The 16944-nt window shown below is 46.1% G+C and overlaps 1 long non-coding RNA gene across 1 annotated transcript; it reads left to right on the top strand.

Annotated features, from left to right (window-relative positions):
- Positions 1-3145: 3145 nt before the first annotated feature.
- LOC136012776 (uncharacterized) lies at positions 3146-16674 on the top strand. The gene is made up of 4 exons (XR_010611955.1): positions 3146-3245; positions 5649-5831; positions 15602-15810; positions 16610-16674. It is a non-coding gene; the product is annotated as an uncharacterized LOC136012776 (long non-coding RNA).
- Positions 16675-16944: the final 270 nt, after the last annotated feature.

The following is a 16944-nucleotide window of genomic DNA, read 5'->3' as shown; positions in this document are numbered from 1 at the left end:
ATAAGCTAGGAGCTTTCACAAATGATTTGTGGAAGGCACTCCATGAAATACCACAGCATTGAGATATCTCAGAAGAAAGCCCAGGCTGGGAAATTGCTTTGGAGTAACAGCTGGGGGAAAGATACCATTTCTTTGAGCACTGCTGCTCTCATGAGAAGGGAAACTAGACGAAAGATGTTTCAGGAGGATAATGTGTACTGTAAGCAACAGGGGAATAGGCAGGACAATGGCATAAAGGAAAGATGCTGGGGACAGGATCCGTCTCAACTAACATCAAACATTCAGTCTTGGCTCTTTGTGGTCAGTGGAGTACGATTGATTGATTGATGGCTTGGCTTCACGAGCGAAGATTTGGGAAGGGCTTTAACCATGCTTACTACAAGCATGATGACCAAGGGCACGTGGGATATGCAAATCTGGTTGGAAAAGGGTGCTTAGGCAATCAGGGAGTGTCCGACCAGGACTGTCATCTGAGTAATCTCGAGTTACCCATGCGCTGGTCCGCCCGCATGCAAGGTTGGATCTGCAGCTTCCCATGCGCCCTGTCACTGCCGTTCCGACTCTCACCTGTCCATACAGACAAGTGTCAGTAAGCCCTTCCAGCCTGCACAGTGATTTTTTAGGTGAGGCGCAGCTAGAGCAGAACTGGCCCCACCCTTTGCATCTGAGGGTTAACTGCCATGGCCTAGCGAGCTAGGACGGTGACAGCAAAGTCCGCAGGTCGTAGGCTTTGTAAGAGTGTCCTTCTCTTAGATGGAAGACCATACAAGGCTAGACGAGCTCCATCAGCCCGGGTTTGAAGATAGGAATTTTCTTTCTGCTATGAGGAACGCCTGTCTTCGCTAACGACGATTCAGGAAGGGCTTTAACCCGAACGTTCTGAGCAAGACTCATTTCCTGGGTCAATCTCGAGCGACCGTTATCGAGCCCACCGAGGCACCGACAGCGCTGCGGTATCACTATGTCTAGGCGGGATTCTGACTTAGAGGCATTCAGTCATAAGCCCACAGATGGTAGCCATGCACCAGTGGCTCCTCAGCCAAGAGCCAGGGGTCTGAGCCTGTGGTTCCTCTCGCACTGAGCAGGATGACTCTTGCAACAACACATCATCAGTAGGGTAAAACCAACCTGTCTCACAACGGTCTAATGCCAGCTCACGTTCCCTATTAGTGGGTGAACAATCCAACGCTTGGTGAATTCTGCTTCACAATGATAGGAAGAGCTGACATCGAAGGATCAAAAAGTGACGTTGCTATGAACGCTTGGCCGCCACAGGCCAGTTAACCCTGTGGCAACTCTTCTGACTCCTCCTGCTTAAAACCCAAAAAGCCAGAAGGATCGTGAGGCCCCGCTTTCACGGTCTGTATTCGTACTGAAAATCAAGGTCAAGCGAGCTTTTGCCCTTCTGCTCCGCGGGAGGTTTCCGTCCTCCCTGAGCTCGCCTTAGGACACCTGCGTTACGCTTTGACAGGCGTGCTGCCCCAGTCAAACTCCCCACCTGCCGCTGTCCCCGGAGCAGGTCAGTGCCAGAAGCGAGAGCTCCCCTTGGGGCTCGCCCCCCGCCTCACCGGGTAAGTGGAAAAACGATCAGAGCAGTGGTATCTCACCGACGGCCGGGACGCCGCCGCGTGGGTCGCCCCGTGCTGCCGAGTGCCCCCCGCCTCCCACTTATTCTACACCTCTCATGTCTCTTCACAGTGCCAGACTAGAGTCAAGCTCAACAGGGTCTAGAAGGCATGATTCATCTGACCTAATTTGGGCTCTAACCTACCTAGGATGAGGGTAAGTACCCTTTAGACATGCCTGTTTCTTCCTACTGATTCCGAGGGGATCTTCAGACACATAGAACAGACACAGACCTCTGTATTTTTGACATGCCAAAGGAGGTGAGACAAATCCTCCTTTGCACGTGTATTGGAACTGTGAGAGAGGGTATGCATGGTGCATGGCTACACAGCATCATCCAAATCTGGGACAGCATCCAGTCACCATCCATCCTTGCTGCTGGGAGAGACAGTAAAGCAGTAAAGACAGAGGATGGAAACCAAAAAAGGAAGAGGGGTGGAAGAGGATGGGAAGATTCGCTTCAGTCATATTATGCTTCAGCTTCCACCAAAAGCTGCTGTAAGTAGTGTGGGAGACACAGTCTGAGCAGAATAACACAAGGAAATAGAAACAAAAAAATGAATTTTAAAAAATTTCGCAAAGTTGTGAGCTTCTTCATGAGCAACTGATATTATTATAACTATCAACCAAAACAAGAATAGCGACATTTTCTCATTACTGGTTTTTTTTTCTGAAATTGCATTCTAAAATCTTTATGGACAATCTTAAATTTGCTGAAATTTATATTTTACACTGAAAATCAGGGTTTTTTGCATGGGCAAAAAATAAAAAAGGAGGTTTTTGTGATGACTGCAGCACAAATTTCTGTGAATGGTTCTTTAAGCTGCATTGCCAGAAATGTCATGAATCTGCACAGAACTCCAAGGAAGGGAAGTGGTTTGAAATTCCTAACACTGCTTTTTTCAGCCAGAATAGCCATTTTGGGTGTATTTCACATGAAGCACGGCTTCAGGGCTTGATATGTCTTCATTGTGGGCCCTGTATTGTGCCAAGGAAATTCTCAGTGTTTAACAAATAATAATAGAAGTAAGCTGTGTAAGCATATGTGAATCTTCACTTTATAATTTTATGTGCAGAAAAATGATCTCATAGGCATATAGGAAATAGAGCAGATGGTAAAATGTGTGTTGGACTAAACTCATGTTGGAGAGTAAGTCTTATGGACAATAAAAGCACAAAATCTGGACAGCCCCCTCCAGCCATGCACATGAAGTACCCCTTCTGAACAGACAGATCAAAACAGATTAAGAGGCCACCTTTGATTTGTTGTTTACTCCTATTACTGGAAGTTGTGGTACTGTGATCTGTCATTCCCTATGTGGACATTCGATGGTGTTTGTGCTAGAAGAGGCCTTAGATGGGTACTGTGAGGTGGGTACCCAGCAACGTTATTCCAATTTTGAACAGTGGAATCGCACCCATTTCAGAGGTGTTTCATCTGCTGCAAAACAGGCTCAAGAAGGTGGCTCTGGATAAGGTTTTGTAGCTGAATCCTGCTTTTTTTTCTCCTCCAGATATCCTTGTTGATGGAGATGGATGAATCCTAGTCCATACTCCTGTTTCAAAGCATGGGTTTCTCTCAGTGACTAGGGACAAGGGCATCCCTGCACAAACACAAGGTAAGAAAATCAGGCATAACCATGGACTGCCTGAGTGCAAAACTGCTACCAGAGGAGGAAAACTGAGAAATGGAGTCATGCCAGGCTGCAGGGAAGTTTTTCTCTGTATACTAGCAAAACAAAGACCAGCAGAATGTTACAACAGCAATGCACACAAACAAAACCTCTTCACAACATATTCCTTGCCAGAAAGTTTGTAGGTAAACAAAAAATGCACATCCCAGGTCTGTTAAAAGACTAAGCTGAGCTGAAAGATTCCTTCAGTGCAAATATTATGAGTGCAAATGTAGCCCTTCATTGATGTGCTGTATTAGATTCATGCCTGCCTCGAGAAAAAATCATCTTCTGCTGTCATGTCAGTTTTTATTCTCCTTTCTTTTTGCTACAGGATGCCTGATGGGCTATTCTGGAGTGTTAAATACAAGTCATTACTGTGCTCTATTAAATATACTTCTCTACATTGGGCAGATAATGTGCTTCAAAGACCAAAGGCATTCATGTCTATCCACTGGCAGCTTCTGTTTTCATCAATGGTAGTGGCTTCGGAGCAGCTATCTAAGATTTAATGTCAGAATTTAGTGAGGAAAATGCTAGAGAGAATTCATTTTGCTTCACTTTCAAAGTCATATCCATTTTTTTTTGCTTTTGTTGTTGGTAATAGATTTCTTCTATAGTAATGATGGTAAACTAATTATAGTACAGGGAAGACCATTTGAAAATGGGAGAATTAGCGATGAAAATTTTGTATTGGGATGCTGAAATCTCAATGCTGAGATGCATTGAAGTAATGAGGTCTAGGGCTTGGGTGGTTGTTTTTTGTTGGTTTTGAATTATGGTTTGTTTTGGGCTTCTGTTTGTTTGTTGGGTTTTTTTTTAAGATCAGTTTATCTGTTAGTAGGCTAATATTCCAGTTTAAAGCACAGAACCCTGGATTAAAGGGTCTAGATCTTGTCTTTTCCATTCACCCAAGTGCATACCTTGGAGAAATGCCTTTGCACCCCTATTTTCTCAAAGGTAAACCAGAGACAACCATGTCTGCTTACGCGATAGTGTTGTTCAGATCACATTATTTATAACCTGCACCATGTAAGAGCACATCTCACTCCCTATTTAATTTACACTGATATCAGAAATTGCAACTTGCTCTGAAGTAAGCTACACAGAGGTTTTTACTGGTGGAAGCCAGTAGGAAGTAGGGACAGTGGGAGGAGGTGGGAGGTGCTGATTGAACAGAAACTTTGTGATCTCTGGAACTTGCCTTACTGATAACTGGAGGGGGATTTTCCTAATAGAAAACCTGTGAGCTATATGAGGAGGATAATCCACTTGACCCTTGCCCTCTGTTAAGCCCTCAAGCCATCATGACATTTCATTTCTCACCAGCTGCAAGGCCACTTACTGGAATTCATTTTGATTGCAATGCAAAGCCAACATTGCTCAGCCCAGGAGGAAGACCAGAAGGGGGATGTCGGAGCAGGACATGTGAGCAGGGAGATAGTGATCATATTTGGAGAGGGTGAGAGCTGGTGGCAGCGAGGAAGATAAACAGGGTGTGTTTGTGCAAGTGACCTTATTTGTATCAGCATGCCGAGGAGGGACCAAATGTACTGCACTGAAGGAAGTGAGTCCACACGCATATGGGAGCAGGTCCAGCACTACGTGGCTGGCACAAGCCCAGGCGCTGCTTTGCAGAGTGGCAGCTTGGGGCTTCCAGGGCAGCTGCCATCCTCAGTGCTGGGGTTTTGGAGCTCTGTGCACCGCAGGCTGTGCTGCAATGCGCTGTGTGGCTATCAAGCACTGGTGAGAAGGGCATTATGCTCTGGCACCCACCAACCCTCTGGCAGGACCCACAGCCTCCACAGTGCTGCATAGACCCCTGAGAGCGATGCATTCAAAATCCTAATCTGTTAGTTCAACATTTGGCTGCTGAAAAGCTCATGGACCAATCTGGCATTATTATTTTATTTTTTAATACTGTATTTGTTATTCTCTGAATATTTTGGGTGGATAGTTACCCAGTGTGTACTGTGTATTGCAGAATCCAGGAATATTTGCTTTGGCTTTTCTTCCTTGTTAGTTAGGGTGTGCGGTTGCTGGCCTAGATCTCATGGCATTGTTTCTGACTACGTAAATGAGATTTTTATACAAGCAAATAATGAATACAGACCAGAGAATAAGGCACATCCTGTGGCAATTTCACACAGGCAATTTTTCTTGCTAAAATCCATGAGGGGATCAGCAGTTGTGATTATTCACACATGTCCTTAATGGCTGTCTACATATCACTGATACAGGATAACAGGCACCTAATAACCAGAGCTGACTGAGTTTGGTGGGTGCCTTGAATCACCTCTCTTTTTGTTTGTGTTTCCGTTCCCTCTTCTCCTTTCTGTTTGACTACAGAGGCACTCCTAAGGAGGAGGAGGAAAACCTTCATTTGAAACCGCAGGAAACCAAAGGCTGGGCGTAACCAGCTTCAAATCCAGACAAGAATCAGCGTGTAACTTCATGTGCTACTGTTTTCATCGTTTAGCATATCACATAGATGGGTGGCACTGTAAAATGCACAGAGGATCACCGACAGAGGTATGGTAATGTGTGTACACACAGGCACACCTATCAGCGTACGCTTACTTTACACTGCAGCCGGTTCAGCTGTGGTGCCAGCAGCAGCCCAGCTGTGGTGAAGAAAACAGCCTGAATGTTTCCTCAGCTCCCCAGATGGGCTTTACCCCCTGTGCCAAGACACAGTTTGTCACAGCTCAAATGGCACTTGAGCTGCCTGTTTTAAAGAGTTTAGCCACATTGTCGATGGGGCTTTGAGCAACCCGGTCTAGTGGAAGGTGTCCCTGCCCATGGCAGGGGGGTTGGAACTAGATGGTCTTTAAGATCTCTTCCCATCCAAGCCATTCTATGATTCTCGAATGATTTGGCAGTCAGAAAATTCTTCAGCTCCTCACAAAAGCTAAAACTTCAGCTTTTTCCAACTATTTGAATAAGATTTTGTGAGTGTGTTAACACATTCATGACTTCAAGAGATCAAACCTTCAGCATTAAGTGTCACAAATGTTATGTCCAAGCTCCATGTGTGATCATGATACACAGCAACTGTTACTAAAGAGTCAGCAATCCATCACATCTCATCCCATAAACAGATTGCTGGCGAATCTTCCTGGTGGTCTTTTAAAAGTAAAAATGATCAAATATAAGAAAAAATATTTTTCATGCCTCTAGAAAATAATCTTGGTAAAACACTGAGAAACACAAATTCCACTGATGTGAGATTTTAGTATTTGCAGGTGCTTTCATTGCCTGTGCAGGTCCAGACCTAAACTTGGGGATGCAATGGGGACATGCTGTGAGAGGACATGGGTGGAGGTGAGGAGGTGGGGGTGGATGCACTTTGCAAGTCAGAAACTCACTGCCTGTGAGAAAGTGGAAAACCTTTGCCTGACAAAGAGGTTTCCATGGGGTTTGAAGGCAAGGTGCAGCTCTGCTGGCCATCCATGTGTTAAGGGACCTCTGATAGGAGAATATCTCCTGCTGTGATCCCACCTAATCTTGGGAAGCAATGCAAGCCAGCTCTGGTGATGCCTCCACAAGGTGCCTTGCCAGCCAACACGCTCCCTTTCCAACACTGTACCCCATATCTGAGATTAGGGAGGACTGATGTTGGTGTGAGCCCCCACATGTCACAAGCTGCCAGTCAAATGCTCAGAAGCCCCTGTTCTGAATGGTGGTTAAAAATACAGCCCCATCCTCCATGTAACGCCTAATCTTGATTAAAACTCTTCCAGGGCTGGGCTGCCTGGGCTGCATCCTTTGGTCAATGCTGTCAGTGGCTCTTGCATTCCCTAATCCCTGTTAATATCACTGCTTGTCAAAGCAGATTTGTGCCTTTCCTGGAAGACGGCTGCCTATTTAGTACCAACTGGGGGAGAAAGAGATGCCTTATCAGCCGGTGCCGGGAACAGCGAGCGGCAGACAAGAAAGGCATCCTGTTTTCTTGGGAGAAGGTGCTGGAGGTGGGCGAGCATCTGGCTCCTACTATTAGCCCTGGCTGTGAGCACGGCTCCTGCCCTGTCAGGATGGGATATAATCCTCTGTTCTAACCACGCACAACCCATGAACCTCTCGTGGCAGTGTTTGTGGCAGAGGCACAAGCTTTTGTATCCCGGCCAAAGTGGAGGACAGATTATGCTCTGTTGACCTATATTCCCTTAAGTCATTTTCAGTTAGTGCAGTAGTTACCCCTTCTGTTTGCACTGTTAAATTTCTCCCTGCCACAATGCTGAGCTGAGACTGAAATGTCCATGCTGTCTAGGGGAATTTTGCTGGCTCCTCTGAGGAGACAGGGAAACACCTCCCTAAAACAAGCCCCACGTATTCTCATGTGCTCTTGGAATACCTGTCCTATTTCTACACGGGAAGCATGAGGCCTGCTCTGGGTGATGGAGCGAGGAATCTGGTCCCCAGCCTTCCTGTCTTTTGGTTGATTCCCTGAGGGCAGGAAACCAAAGCCAGCCTCCAGGGGGGTTCACTTGGGGCCATCTGACCAGATGGCACAGACAGCTCTCTGTGACCTGCCAGGACCGCAGAAATTAAAGCTGGGTTCTGGCTGAAGAAGGGAAGGATTGGCAGAGGCAGTAGGAGGAAGACCTACAAAGGGGAGCAAGGGAGGGCGTTGTGAGTGAGGACTGAAGCTTCTGTGAAAGGTTGGCCACCCTTCCCCAGCCCTCAGCATCTTGGAGAAGAGAGTGAGACCTGATGTTTTGGAAAGGAATAGAGAACGTGCCTTCCTTCATGAGCAGGGCTGGGAAAGGAGAAGGTGCCTTCATGGGGCAGGAATGAGGACTCACCCTAGCCTCCACTAGCCACATGCCAAGTGATTTGGGATTACTGACCCCCAGCTCAGTGCAGGGCTTGGGGTGCCTACCATGGTGCATCAGGTGAGCCACAGCAGTGCCCATCCTCTGTGTGAAACAACCCCAGAGGTACTGGTGGGCAACATGGGCAGCAATGCTGCGTTAGGCAGAAGGCCACCAGCAGGTCGAGGGAGGTGATGTTCCCCTTCTCAGCACTGGTGAGGCACATCTGGAGTGCTGGGTCCAGTGCTGGACTGCCCAGTGCAGGACAGACATGGACATACTCGAGTGAGTCCAGCAAAGGGCCATGAAGATGACAGGGGACTGAAGCATCTTTGGTATGAGGAGAGGCTGGGACTGTTCCTGGGAGGTTCAGTGTGATCTTACCAATGTATATAAATACCTGATGGCATTGATATACAAACTTTTCCTCCTGCCAGTCTGGCTTTTCCGTGATTTGTATGCCCTTGCATCTGATGGTTGTTTTTTTTTTTTTTCTCCTGGCCTGGTTTTTTTTTTTTTTGATAGTTTTACATTATTTACTTTTTTCACATTTATCATACAATTGCAGATGCAAAACACTCATGTATGGGCCCCCCATCATGGAATGAAGGGGCACAAACTCCCGTTACTGTTTTATTCCTCTTCTGATGTGAAATGCAGGAAGCTGATATCAGTTATTCCTTCAGCAAGTAGGGACATTGTATTTTTAAGTAAGAGAAATATATTGAGGCTAGTACCCATTGCTAATATCAGGGAATTGCTCTATAGTACCAATTTATGCTCAACTTTGAAACAGTCCCATACATCTGCACAGGTATTATTCTAGCAAAGCTTTCCACATTATCTTCTTACTATGGGCTTATAAACCTACCTGACACCTGAAAACACCTCTCTGTCTAGTCCTTGTCATTACATTAAGATGAAACAGTTCTTAAAACTATCTTCTGCTGTGAAATTCCTCTGGGTATAAAAATCAAAAAGTTGTTTTATTGTAGTTGAGATAATGCGATTGAATACAAAGTATTTCTTACCTGGGTTTTCTTCATCCTTTCTTTTCCTGCTTTTGTTGAAAGCTTAAAGGAATAAGTATTTTGTTCCCTCAAAACCCTGTTCCCAGGGTTTTGTTTCCTCCTTTTCCCATATTTTCCTTCAATTTTGAAAAGGTTGGAGAGAAATGTTCCTCTACCTCCTCCTTAGGCATTAGTCCGTTCTCCTTTTTATGTGGAAGTTACGTAGATAACCTGGGGAGGAAACAAACTTTAGTTTTTAAAGGGGAATTTGAGAAGAGAAACTGAAGTTTTGATTACTTGAAATTAAAATCTATTTCTAGTTCAAAATTTCTCACTTACTCAAAATTAAAACTTTTCCAATAAACATTTGGTAAACACCTCATTTTGTGGACAGGGACAACTTTCAACTGAATGTCTTTGACAGTTCTAATTACATTTATTCTCTTTCTTCCTTTCTGGTAAATCAGTATTGTCAGTCAGATGTAGTTATAAATGTTTCTGTCTTTCTCCATCTCACCAGAATCAGCACAATCCTGCAGGAAATTAAGAGAACCTCTGTTCAGGAAATAACAACATTTTGATTCATACATATCGAAAATAATAAATACATTTTGATTCATTTACTGTGAGGGTGGTGAGGCACTGGCACATGCTGCCCAGAGAAGTGGTAAATGCTACATCCCTGGCAGTGTTGAAGGCCAGGTTGGACAGAGCCTTGGGTGACATGGGTTAGGGATAGGCACCCCTGCCCATGGTAGTGGGGTTAGAACTAGATGATGTTAAGGTCCTTTCCAACCAAAACTATTCTATGAGTCTATGATTCTATGTACAACTTCACTATTAGAGGATTGGTGCACAAGGCAGATCAGGGCTAAAGAAGACACTGAGTTTCAGAAAGCCTGGGAGTGAAGCTAATCCATCTGCAAAGATCCCAGGTCAAGGCACCATTCCCAGAGCTGAGGCTGAGGCCTGGAGGCAACAGGGGACTGACCCCAGCTGTAGGTGAAGCAAACACTTACCTGAGCCCTGCTGCAGGGAGGGGCAGAAGACACCAAGACCAGCAGTGGGGATGCAGTGTTGGCTGGCTCAGATGGTCATGTCTCACCTGCCAGGGATGGCTCAGAGCTCCCTCCCTCCTGCCCCCATATCTCATCCACTTTCCTACAGCCATTAGGGCTTCTTTTTTCCAGATCTCCCTCCCTGCCTACCTCCTTCTCCTGCCTAAATCTATGTCCTTTACGCAGCACGGCTGGCAGCTGTCTTGTCCTACATCCCTGCATGCTTCCCAGGATTCCATGTGCTGTAGAAATGTCAAGAGCAAATCATGCCCTCTGATTTCTCATCCTTTGCAGCGTCACCTGTGCATTCAAACTCCAGCTGGCTCACTTGTCCCTAGTTCAGTTTGAAGAAGCAGGGGAGGCATGGCTTGTGCAGAATTTCCCCCTGGGAGGAGTTTATGGCACTGAGAACTGCCTATGGAGCTAGCACAAGGACCTCTACATGACAATTGCCACTTCAGCTAGACTATGTAACTTGCCTGTCTACCTTCTGCAAGACCTGCAAAGAGCCAACCTGACCAGGACCACTGGAGCAAGAAGACAGGGTTTGATAACAATTCATGCAGTCTACCCATTGGATTTAACTATTAACCTCCTCTGAACAAAACACTGGGAGATCCAGACCTTCACCCAAACAGTTGCGTGTCCATGTCCAAGGATCCTCAGATCTGTGCCAACACCAGCACCTTGCATGGGATGAACATGTTTTGCTGATGAGTCAGAGCAAAGATAAGCAGCTGGATCCCTGCCAGGATGATGGTTCACACACTTGCTTGATAAGGTACCATTTGCTGGTCCTGGGTACCTTTCCTGGAAAGCGATGATTAACTGCTGGGTGAAGGACATGTTTTCTTGATGTCTCCCATTTCTATTTTCCTTTAAAGCAGAAAACTGTGTAGAGGCTGATGTAAGCCCTGCTGCAATGGTACTGTGAATCTGGGTGGGTGCCCTTGGCTTTGCTGCTGCCTCACAGGTGCATAGTGTTATCTGTCATGGAGCCAGGCTGGACCATGCTGGAGCTCATGAACAGCTCTGAGACAAGCAAAACTTTCTTAGGCCTTAGTCACCATGCCATGAGCATGGCACATCACTTCTGGGCCTTCATCCATGCCACACAACTGGAGGATGTGGGCTGCTCATTTCTAAAGCACTTTGGTTCCAGGTACTGGTATTCACACAAGAGAAACGCAGTTAGGAGAGGCCTTTCCTCAAGACTGGCATCCTGAACAGAACATAGGCACTGGACCAGGCCTGCTCTCAGAGACCAAGGGGCCATTCACATGCATTTGGATGTCTACATGTGTCTGAGCTTCTGTTACTGCTAATTTGAGCACCTGGGGCTTCGTTCAGCTGCAGAAATATCATACCATCCAAGATGCTCCTGAGTTTTTGAAATGGCTGGTGATATGACCAGATCCAAGGGGCACCTGTGCCTCTGGCTGAATGGAGCCCTGGTCAGTTCTGGTGGACCTTTGCTAGGGTCATTGTAAGGGGGTGTCTGTCTCTGTGTGCTCTGCTTTTCCAGGTCTGGGAAATGGGAGACACATCTACCATATAACTTTGGGATCCAGGCTCTTTGACACAGACACCACCCTGCCCTGTCACCCAAAGGCACCCTGAACCCTCTGCAGGTGTGTCTGTGTCTGTGGGTGCAGCACTCATTAGCTCCAGCAGACATTACTCACCCGGGCATCGCACCAGCACGCTAATGAGGTGATATGGCTGTTGTGGACGTGGCTTGTGCCTGGCCAGCTCACAACAGCAGCACAAGGAGTGAGTGTCTGTTAGTGGATCCATGTGCTGACAGGTTCCTCACTCAGAAACCCAGGAGAAACGGTGGTCCCAGGCATCTTGTGGAGAGGGGAAGCTGCTGCATGAGCCCACAGTCCAATGCAGGTGGGACGTGTGTGGCTTGGGCACATTGACCTGAAAAGTTCTGGACAGCTATTGCTGCTCAAGCAGATGTCTGTCTCTGCTGTGGCCTGAAGCCAGACCACAATTCTCAGCCTGGTCAACTCCTGTCACCTCATTATTGGGGACTCCTGCCTGGTATATGAGTCACTTCTCTCTGCCTGAGTCAGTGCCACAATCCTGTAACAAGTTCCCAGCACCTGTGTTATCATGATGCCTGTGACGTGGAGCTCTTTTTCTGTCTCCTGCCATTAGCCTCATTTGCTGCAGGTTTGGGGAGAAACAGGGACTGCAGCCTGACATCAAGCACTGGTCAGAGGGAGGCAGAAGTTTGCGCCAGGGCTCTGTCAGGTCACTTAGGGTGACTGAGCTGCATTGTATGTGCCAGTTCACTTGAAGAGTTCTTGAGAATCACTTCTGTCACTATACCTTTCCTGGCTGGTGCCCATGCAGCAGCAGAGGGGCAGCTAATGTAAGTAGCAAGGCCTAATGAGAGACAGTGCTGTTGGCCAGCACAGTTAGGGGGGCCACTGGGCCCTGTTTGGGTCAGGGCAGAACCCACTCTGTTATCAACCAGCTGCCTTGAAAACTGGGTGAGATGCTACCATTTGGTTTCAGGTTAAATAAAAAAAGCTGTAATTCAGCTTTGTATGGAGAGCTTTCCATTAAGCTCCAAGAAAAGCTAACCTAGCTGGGATCTACCCCATGCAAGCAAAGCCCTGAATGGTGCCATGGGCAGTACTAGGACATGAGGACTACACTGCGAAGGTTTCTAAGTTGTCATTGTTATTGATTCATATACATTGAATATTTTTATGCTCAGAAGCCTCTGTGGCAACAAATGTAAATGTAGTAATAGAACTGTATGAAATGTGTATCATCCTCCTTCCTTCTTCATGATGAAGACACTATACATCATATTTGAGAAGTCATTGCAGTCCGGTGAAGTTCCCACTGACTGGAAAAAGTAAACATCACTCCCATATTTAAAAAGAACAAAAAGGAAAAAAGGAGGAATGAGAGGCCAGTCAGCCTCACCTCTGTGCCCAGCAAGATCGTGGAGCAGATCCTTCTGGAAACTACGCTAAGACACATGGAAAATAAGGAGGTGATTGATGACAACCAACACGGCTTCACTAAGGGCAAATCGTGCCTGAAAAATTTGGTGGCCTTCTATGATGGGGATATAGTGTTGGTGTACGAGGGAAGAATCATAGAATCATAGAATGGTTTGGGTTGGAAGGGACCTTAAAGCTCATCTAGTTCCAACCCCCTGCCATGGGCAGGGGCAGTCTCAGCAAGTTTGCCGATGACACCAAGCTGTGTGGTTCAGTTGATACACTGGAGGGAAGGGATGCCATCCAGAGGGACCTTGACACGCTTGTGAGGTGGGCTGATGCCAACCTGATGAAGTTCAACCACGACAAGTGCAAGGTCCTACACCTGGGTTGTAGCAATCCCAGGCACAGCTACAGATTGGGCAGAGAAGAGATTCAGAGCAGCCCTGTGGAGAAGGACTTGGGGGTGTTGATCATTGAGGAGCTCAACGTGAGCCGGCAGTGTGCTCTTGTAGCCCAGAAAGCCAACCGTATCCTGGGCTGCATCAAAAGAAGTATACCTGTAATGTAGCTGTCGCTTCTGAAATCTCTGACAATAAGTTTTGTAACAAACTATAAACTTGTATTTTTTGTTATTCACTAACCCTTACTTGCAATGAAAAACAGATCAACTTCATTTACACTGTCTACAACAGAAGGTGATAAAGTATATATGCTGAAGAAGCAGAATGCAATTTTTTTTTTTTAATTTATATTCAAGGTGGTTTTAAATTAGCTGTTTCAAACCACATTGCTCAAAACTCATTTGTGAGAGCCAATGGCACCTCCAAGCAATCATGCCTCTAGCCCTGGTGCCTAAATCCATAATGTTGCTTCACAAAACAAAGTCTTCAGTGTCCATGCTGACCCGAGCTGTTCCTTATGCATAGTATCTGCGTTTGCCTTGTTCCTGTGCACAGCACTGCAGTCCTTGGTGCACTTTGTTTGCCACGGTGAGATGAACTAAGGAATTGATCTGGCTTAAAGAAACCTGCCGAAACCCTCCCCCCTCCTTTTTTAAAGCTGGATCAATTTCCCAGTCTGGTCCTGGTGCTGATAAAGCTGATGGGGAAGAAAAAATCTGGAGGAAGAGGGGTGAAAAGGTGAGTCAGTAAGGAAAATCTCATCCTGCTGCTGTGGACTCTGTCTTATGAGACTGCACAGCCTGAGCCACGTAGCATCAGGCACCACACTGGGAAAGGTCACCCCAAATCTTTCAGCTTAGTTGAGTCTCTGCTTCACCACAAGTGAGCTCCTGGAGGGATGTCAGGCAGTAGCAGGGAAGATGCAGTGGGTGTCAGGGAAAGAATGAAGGAGCTGTTGGAAGAAGAACTGCTTTAGATGAGAATAAGGTGGGAACAGCCTAAACAGCTGCCTTTTTAGTACATGCACCTGTATGCTGAAGAAAGTGCACGCGATTCAGGGAAGGGTTATCAATGCAGACTGTTGTACTGCCAGGCACAGCCTTACAGGACTGTCACTTAATGGGGTTGAGACTTTTTTGCTTCAACAAACTGTAATTTTATATATATGCGTATGTATTAATGTGGGGCAAGCCAGATGTGGCCGCAACCACCCTTTTCACATACGCTTTGCCAAGAAATCTACCTTGAACTGCACATGAAGCCTTGCCTCTAGGTATCCTCTCTGTACAAGCAAGCAGCTCACAGCCCATGACTCAAAACCATCAGCAGATGCCATTGTTATTCCCCCAGATGCTTATCTGCATCCCAAGGGTATAGAAAAGCTACTCACTTGTTGTTTCTCCCTTTCCATCCCCACCCTTGTTTTTTAATAGGTCAGCTGAGAAGCAGGTTTACTTCCTTGTCATTTTTGGACTTAAATATATTGTTTCAGGCTTAAAGTTTTCTAATTAACCAGTGGCACACAGTGGAAGAGCTTTGCAAAGTACAATGCACAGCTAAACTGAATGATGACCCTTGAGCTTAAGCATGTGAATTTGGAGACCCAGCACTGCCATATGCAAGTTTGCTTTTTTCTTTCCTCCATATGTTCAGGCTTTAAACACTTTCAGTAAATAAGATTTCTTGTACAAGCTCAGATGTTTCTCTCTGCACAGGTATAATTGAGATACTCGTTGTTGGGATAAACTCCTAGAAGGAGAGTGGGGGGGGAGAGGAGATCATTCTTCCTTAGCAAAGGGAGCATCATTCAAGTCAGGCAGAGAAACTGAATGCTCCTAATTAATAGGAGGAATTTATCCTACTTATAGAAATTACCAAAATACAGCTCAGGGCTTTATCTCATCCTTGGTGATTTGGACTTTTCTGAATTTTGTCTGAGTCTGTTTTAGTCATCCATGGCTCTTTGGTGATTTTCAACTCTTTGAAAATGTTCATTTTAAATAACCTTAGCTGCTATGATTATCCTGGACATCATTTCTTTTTGTAGATCTCTCCTCAGTGGCTCTGGTCAAAGGAAGCACCTACAGCAAGAGAGGGAACAGCATCCTGGGCAAGAGCCGTCAGTTATTGCCCTTTGATCTGAGCAGAGAGGCAAATCCTCTGGAAATACATGAAGGACTCGCGTGGCAGAGAAACCTCCAAGCCTCTGGAGGATTCCAGATCCTCCAGTCTGCCAGCTGCTGAACAGCTGCTGAGGTAAAGCTTGTCACCGCAGGCAAGAGTGATGAGGTGGCCCCAAAACCCCACCTGTACGGCACACAGCCAGCTCCTGAGCCCGCTGCTTCAGAGGTGGGCTTGGGAGAGCCCCCAGGTCTGCCCCCTGTGTGTGGCTGAGGGTCTGTACATGTTACCGTGCTGCACAAAGAAACAGGTTGTGGACATATATTTTTTATGTAGGGGCATCTGGAGAATATGACACGCAAGGGACTGATCACGTTGTGAGTTTCTTATATTACCTTGGCTGTTATATTATGCAAGAGTGGCAGAGTGTCCTCACATTATTATTGCAATTAAACAGTATTGTGCTTTTAATTTGCACAGTTCCTTCCTCAGCATTGTTTGATACAAATAGATGATAAGAGACTGGGTATTGTGAGTTATTAAATGGCGTATTATTTACTCACCATATGCCTCAGAGCCAGAGCAGTAAGCAAGGCTGCTTTGTCCAAGGTATCCCTCCCTGCACTAAATGTCTCATATTTGATCTCTCTTTGCCTCATGAGGTCTCACTTCAGTTTGGACTTACTGCTTACTGTCCCCTTTGCCCCTATCCCCAGCTCCCTCTGTGTTTGAAGGATTCTGGAAAAAAGAAGTTTGTTCTGCCTTCTACATTATCTCTTGCATTTGTATGGAGTGGATGCTCTGGTCTGTTTTTAATTTCCAGGATTCTATAGTGCTTTTGAGTCCAAGGTGCTAAATATAGATCTAACCCATAATAGCCAGCCTTTTTCTCATTTCTGTCTTACGATGTTATTTTCTGCTTTTATCGTTTAAGCCTAATGGATTTACATTATTAGGAGCTCTCCAGTATGTACAACGTGGTTATGAACAAGACGAGGGACTCAAAAGTTTCCAGGAACATTTCTCTGAATAAAAACATCAAAATAGAGACTTTTCGCTGGCTCTGCAGGAAGAGGGCTGGTGCAGTGCAGGACAGGACCTTCTCTCTCCCCTTCCTACTGCAAACCTGTGTATGCCCTCTAGGCAGGGTGAACACATCCAGCACACTGCCCAGAAAAATGACACTCTGGAGAAAAATCAGCAGACAGCATGAAAAGCTCTGGCTCAGGCATCTCCTGTTGGCAGACTCCTATCAAAATTGTTTCTGGA

This window comes from Lathamus discolor, chromosome 4 (assembly GCF_037157495.1).
Source record: "Lathamus discolor isolate bLatDis1 chromosome 4, bLatDis1.hap1, whole genome shotgun sequence".
Lineage (NCBI taxonomy): Eukaryota > Metazoa > Chordata > Aves > Psittaciformes > Psittacidae > Lathamus > Lathamus discolor.
The sequence above is the reverse complement of the archived record's forward strand: the minus strand, read 5'-3'. Positions and strand labels throughout refer to the sequence as shown.